This window comes from Belonocnema kinseyi, chromosome 8, assembly GCF_010883055.1.
Source record: "Belonocnema kinseyi isolate 2016_QV_RU_SX_M_011 chromosome 8, B_treatae_v1, whole genome shotgun sequence".
Lineage (NCBI taxonomy): Eukaryota > Metazoa > Arthropoda > Insecta > Hymenoptera > Cynipidae > Belonocnema > Belonocnema kinseyi.
The window spans coordinates 113,055,482-113,062,777 of NC_046664.1; positions in this window are offsets into that span (position 1 = coordinate 113,055,482).

The window sequence follows — 7,296 nt, forward strand, 5'->3', positions numbered from 1 at the left end:
GACTATGATAACAACTTTTTTAATTTGGTCGAGAAGTTGAACACTCCATATTTGATCGTACCAAAAATAATGAAAAATAAAAAAATTCCATTTTTTGGTCAAACTATGCAACTTACGAAAAAAATGAAAAAGCTCAAATTGCGCGCCCTGGAAATAACTACAAATTAAGAATGAATCACTTTTCGATATTAGCTACGGGAAAAAAAGAGACAAAACTTGTTCATTCAAAAAAGAGCTATAATTTTTTATAGGACAATTAGTTTTTACTTATAGTCGTAAAAAATAAAATTGTAAATAAAAATATTAAATTTGTTTGTAAAACCGACAAAAGCTATGAACTTAAATCACCAGAAAAAAGTTGTTCACCTAAAAAGATCTATAAATTCAATATTAATTATTTTTCGATAGAACGAGTAGATTTTATTTTAATCGTAAAACATAAGATTAAAAATTAAAAAATTGACTTTTTGGAATAAGCACATAAAATACGAAAAAGGACATAGGCTTCTATATAGGACCGTATATAGGTTCCTGTATTAGACCCTATGCAGATGCGCAGTGGTTTTTATTTAATCGTAAAAAACATTTAAAATAAAAAATAATAAAAACAAGGAAATAAGAATTAATATGATTCAATTTTTATGCATATTATGATTTGTAATGATATACATTTACTGAAATGATACATGTTTCAGAGCAGCTTAGAATACAATTTAAAGCAAAATAAGAAACAAATATAAAAATAATCATGATAAATACAATTGGTTTTTTATTTTGCAATTTTTTAATAAGTAATCCCTGGCAGAGTTACATAAAAAATGTATTATAATTGATTTAAAAGTTTTGTGTATAATGTAGAAAAGTTGACAGGTGGGACAAAATCGAGAGCGAAGCACGAGATACGTGATGAGAATTTATTCGTTAAAGCCAAAAGAGCTTTAACAAAAGAGAGTTCAAAATCACAAAATTACAGTTGTCGGTCCGTTTACCTTTGATTTTAAAAGGTCTGTGTCCGAATGCGGAAGAAATGCAAAGACTAATTGCGGAGTGCGATTGCCCTCAGTCGCGTGCGGTAGGAGCGCTAAAACTCTCGAGCTAAGCTTTTTTAATGAAAGATAATTCACAATCACAAAATGACAGTGGTGGATGTTTTGAGTCTTAATTTTAAAGTGTTTGCGCAAGAATGTGCGAAAATATTAAGACCAAGCACGTAGCGCAAGGTGAATGCATAATCAAGCGCAAAGCGCGAGATAAATACAAGATCGAGCGCGAAGCGCGAGGACTAACAGTCGCGCGCCCTAGACGCGCCCAAACTTGCATGCGAAGCGAGCCGCGCGCATAATGCGCAATGAGAATGAGCCCGCGTAGCGGGTAGATTTTTTAATTGATTTTTCCTCATTCCTAATCTCTTCATGCCTGCGATGTTATAGCATAGATGCCTTTCTCTTTTATTTGCCTTTCTTTCCTTTTTGGGGTTAGAGCGAAACGCAAATAATCATGCATATTTTCGCTTTTTACACATTTTAATGCTACACTACACTACACTGCACTACACTACACTACCATAACACTATTTAAATCAGCCTTATTATTATTCAACGCATTTTTAGAAGTGTTAAAAATGACATCCGAGATTTTTTTTTCTAAATGTAAATCAGGCAGTAATTTTGTTGGACAGACTAGTTGTGAGTGATACATTCGGCTGATTTGTGGTTAAATTGACTACATTGCTAAGTTACGAATTTAAAATTATTTCTAAATACATATACCATTAAATATAACCACTTCTTTTAAGGATAGCTCTAGTAATTGACTTTAAACTATAGATTTAACTTTGAATTCGGTCTTTCATTCTGAATTTTACAAAACATCAAACAAACATAAGAATACTTTTTCCGATTGCCAAGAATATAAATCATTGCAAGAATATTCAATCCCATTTTGGGCAAGGGATACCAAGAATTGCATACAGTGCTTTAGATTGAATCTTTAAATCGAATCTGCAATTATCTAAAGATTTTCTTTAGCTAACTTGGAAATTCTTTGCAGTCTGGAAACAAGGCTGAATTTTGTAATTTCGGAGCACATAAGCTATTGTTTAGCATAAGAAAAATACATGTTATGACGAAAAAATGTCTGCAAAATTAAAAAAAAAAGACAATTTGCTATTTATCTCTATGTCTTATTATTTCAGAAAATCTAGAGAAGGGTGCCAACAATTAGGGGGTGCCAAGAATTGGCGCTCTTACCTTAGACATTCATAATTTTTCTCTCTCTTCTCTTGAATCTTTGTTTCAAATATAACTGCTTACTTCACAATGAATGTGCTGTTGCTCAAAATTGATGCACTATTTTTCTTCATACATGATAGTTACATTTTTAACCAAAGAGATAAATTAGGAACTAAACGAATGAAGCTCAAAACATTCATTTTCAGCAAGTAGGGTAATTTGACAGCTTTTAAAGGCAGTAAACTTTGCAGCATAGTTTTTTATTGAAAAAATAACATGAAAAATTTGAAAAACTGCATGGTAGTACTGTAAACATTTTCGAACAGGTTGCCGTCGAAAAATTTACAAAATATAAATAATTATTTGTTTTTTGTAAATTAATACGCAACTAAACTATCTTTAGTTCTAATGAAGATAATGAAGTGATTTGAATTTGAAGTAGTTAGTTGAACTATCTGTAATAATTTAAAATTCGAAAAAAGTATGTGCTTCTTGTTGTCTTCAAGGAAACTGCAATATTGTAAGTCAGTTTTTTATATAGGAAAGCAAGAGCTGAACAACAGCGTGTTGCCGTTTTTTCAGGGGATCGGCCTGGGTTTTCCCTCACCAACTGCTTCCAAAGCCGTGTCCCTTAAACTGTGTTGCCCCTTGAACTTCAATTAATATTTTTATTCATGAAATGAAAGTAGTATGCAAAGTATGAAGATATTATTTTCATTACAAACTATCATAATCACTATAGTATATTTACGGGTAAATGTTTTTTCTCTAAGATTTGTCATTTCAATTGACAATTTATATCTTTGTTAATCTCTTTATCAAGATTTGTTTCTTGAAAATTTTTTTTTTCAGATTCGCGAGTTTAGTTCTCAAGTCATCCCCTTTTTCATCTCCGTAGTTACAATTTCTGTTTAAAAAATGATCTTTTCTAGTTGAGAATGTAACTAACTGTTTGAAAATTAATCTTTTACGTTTGAAATGCTACCATTTGGTTTAATTCATTGATGTCAATATTATATTTATAAAATATTATATTAATAGTAATGACTAGTTGACTATCTTTTAATAGAAATAGTTCAACTTTCAACTAAAACAATTAGTTTTCTGCACAGACACGCTACGTCCTCGATCTTTGTGCATAGACTTTTTGAAACTAAAGCTGAAAGCATCGACAACAGTAATTTTGTGATTGTCAATTCTCTTTTGCTAAAGCTCCTTCAGCTTTAACGAAGACATTCTCATCACGTATCTCATGCTTCGCACTCAAGTTTATCTCTGAAGTTTTATATCATTTCTATAAATATATAGTATTATAATTCGTATCTTGCACACTAAAAAAAATTTTTTGTTATTAAACGTTTTATTGCAACTTTTATCGTTTTTCCATAAACCATAAAGCTATACTTGGGTCTGCACCCGTAATTCTTTTGAGAGGTGAAGTCCTGACATCCCCTAAAAGGGCCCTTGACGCTTAAAGCACTGGACTGAGAGCCCAGCCTACTTCAGGAATCCCACGATGAGGATGAGAAGCAGGCCTGATTGTTCTAGACTTCTTGCCGTATGTTTTTCCAATTCGGACACTCACGCTCCAGAGAGGACGAGAGCTTCCTCATTTACCGGAAATGCTACGAATCTGCCCTGTAGATATTTTTTCTATTAGTTACAGTGCACTCATTGAGCCGCCCCTGCATCCTTCTCTCAAAGCGGTACTACGAGCGGAAAGAGCGGGTCGAGATTCGAACCAACCAATCCCAAGACAGCACCGATGAAGCAGCCAATCAGCGACGTGCCGGGAAACTCACCCAAAGGAAACGAGACCACGAGCTTGACGATCAACACACTACGTTCTCTTTCCTTCAGCAGCCATAAGCCGAGAGTCAATCGCGCTTGCTTTCTTTACTCTTTGTTGCTATCGACGTATAGTATCAAAATTATATAAAATTAGAGCCTGTGTATTAAATTTTGGTTGAGGCAAATGTCACTTACATAATGGTAACCACGTTGCGGATCCTCGCGGACCCTCATATTCGGAGTCAGAGCTTTGCTTTAGCGCTCGTACCGATTTTAGAGATTTTCTGAACATCAGGAGCCTCCCGGGTCTTCAGGAATGATAATTTTTCTTAATCTATAAATTTTTTATATAATGGTGGAATATGGAAAAATCGGTTGAATATTATTCTCTATTGTCGGTAAAGCTTCCGCTTTAGCTCGTTTTTTGTGCTTAATTTTCTTCTGCCAGAAGCCGATGCGCAATGTGCTTCACTAATAATAGTAATCCTGAATGTAATGTAAGCTTGCTAGCCGAACTGTAGCATTTTGTCATGTTGTAGCTATCAAAAATTTAACCGCGGGTGAAGATGTTTCCGTTATTTCTAGGTTAGGTAGACGACTATGCTCAAGTAGCGTAAATTACCGAGTAAGTTAGCCCTTGGAGAATCCGCCGTTCGATCGAGAACATCGCCCTCTACTATCACCCTCTACCATCACGCGTGAGAAGGCTGAATCCTGACGCCCCACAAACTTTTTTTATCTTTCGTTTCCGTTGAGATTTTTCGCTATTTCAGATGTGGACCGTGAAGAGAGAAAAATAAGTAAATGGTAAGTTTATCGTTACAATATATATTTAGGCTTTCATTTCCGGTACCGACCGCGAAAGAACTCTTTTTTGTCAAGTGGTGTATTTTTGGCTTTGGTGAAAGGTATAAGGCAACAATTACTGGGCGATCGCACAGAGCAGGAAACCGTAGTGGCAGCAACAGCTGCCGTTTGCTAAAAGAATTCGCAGTGGAGAGAATTCGCAGCACGGGCACACGCACAAAAATTTAGTTCGACTGCGGTACTTATACGTACCACTGCTGAGCTAAACACACGAGCGTCAGCGCTCCCTGTGTACAAGACATCTACTCTCTTATTTTGAAAACGCTGCGATCCGACAAAGGGATGAACTGCGCGCCAAACTCATAGGACAATAGCAGTCCCAGAATTTAGTAAGACGGTTGCGTTATTTTCGAGACACGCGTCGGTTCATATAAATTGTATATGAATGTAGAAGTTGGATCGACTACTGTAGTACGTTTACGTTCTTTCGTTCCGGACAGCAGCGTTTCCAAAGATAAAAGAGCAACGTTGCATCACATTTTAAGGCAGTCTAACCGCTTCACGCCAAATAGCGCTGCTGTTGCGTTAAACTTGTGGTTGTTTTACCCTACTATACCAAACGCAACAGCTATCCTGAATTTCTTTTCGTGCAAGCCACGTGGAAGACAGTCAAATTTACAGCGCCCCAACAAGCTAGGCAACGCGGGTTCGAACAGAAATCTGGAGGAATGGCAAAAAAGGAAAGCGCGACTAGCAGTGAAGGGGAGGAAAAAAGGAAAAGAGAGTCAGGGGACGATGAGACAGAAAGGGACAAGGATAACAAGAAGGTTAGAATTAAAGGGGAAACGCCATAGAGAGATAGTGGAGACAGGGGGATGTTTAAAAAATTGAAAGCTCTGATAAAAGGGTTTAGAGAGGAAACAAGAAAGAGATTGGATGAGCTAGAGATCATTGAGAATAGACAGAATGAGATTGACAAACAGAGATCTAGAGAGATGAAACAGTTAGAAGAACGGGTACGCAATCTAGAAATTAGGAATGAGCATATGGGGAAAAAACAGAGAATGAGGAAATAGTTAAAGGGAATGAAAAGAACGTCTAAAGTAAAAATGAAAGATTGGAGAAGAGACTCCGTGAGATTGAAAAAAGATTAGAAGGGGAAGAAGGGGCAAAGAGGAAAAATAACTTAATTATTAAGGGATTAAAAGTGGACAGTGAAATCGGAGAAGTGAAAAATAAAAAATTACGAAGCACGAGAAAGCAGGAATGTTTCTAGTAAAAGTGGGGAGTGAGGAGGAGAAAAAGAAAATTATGGATGGAAAAAAATTATTGAGAGGCAGAAGGGAAAGAATTGAAGAAGATTTGACATGGAGGGAGAGGAAAATGAGAGGGCAAATAGAGCTGGGGGCTTGGGTAGAAAGAAGACACGGCCATATGCTGTCGATAGGGAGAGACAGGTTATGGATAAATGGAAAGGAATATTGCTGAAACGAAGAATTAAAAGAATTAAGGAAAAAAAGAAAACGTCTTGAGAAAGGTCGGGGGAAGGGAGACGAAAAAGAGTCTAGAAATAAATCAGAAGGGTTTCTAAACGGCCAAGAGGAAACAAAGTAAAGAGAAAAGAAGAAGGAGGGGAAGAGAAAAACGTGAAAATAGCTTTCTGGAATGTGTCAGGTTTGAAGAACAAGAATAAAGGGTTTTGTGAGGAGTCATAGAAGTGGGATGTGGTTATGATGAGTGAAACTAAGGCAGATGAGAAGGACAATACGAGAAGCAAAGAAAGAACAATTGGTTTCAATATGAGGGGACTTAAATGCATGGACTGGAGAACAAGGGGTAGGGTTATAGGATGAAGAAAAGAAGGCATATATGAGGAACTCCAAATATAGAGAGACGGACTGGGAGGGGAGGAAGTTACTAGGCATGATAGGAAAAAAGGATGGTTTATATGCAATGGCAATATGGAAGGAGATGAGGAAGAGGAGATCACATTCATAGGAAAGGGAGCAAACAGTAATAGACTACATCTTGGCTGAAGAAAGAATGCGGCATATGATAGGGAATATGACGGTAAAGAATGAGATAGGGTCTGAGCACTTCCCGGTCATAGCTACACTAAAAAGAGACGTCAGTAAGCGCGGCAAAGGGAGAAAGGAAATAGGGTGCGAAAGAAACACGAAAATGGGAGTCTGGGGGAGGTAGATAAATTGAAAGAGTTTAAACAAAAGATGGAAAAGGAGAAGGTTAGGTATGAAAAAGAGCAGGGAATAGACTCGTTAATTGAAAGGTTAAACTGGTCGATTGAGAAGGTAAAGGATAAGCTGGGTACTAATGAAGAAAGATTAGGGGGAAAGAGAGGCTGGTGGGACGAGGAATGCTGGGAGAGTAAAGAGAGAATAAAAGAGTGTGTGAGCAAATGGAGAACAGGGGAAATGGAGAAGGAGGAGTATAACAGGAGGAAAAAAGA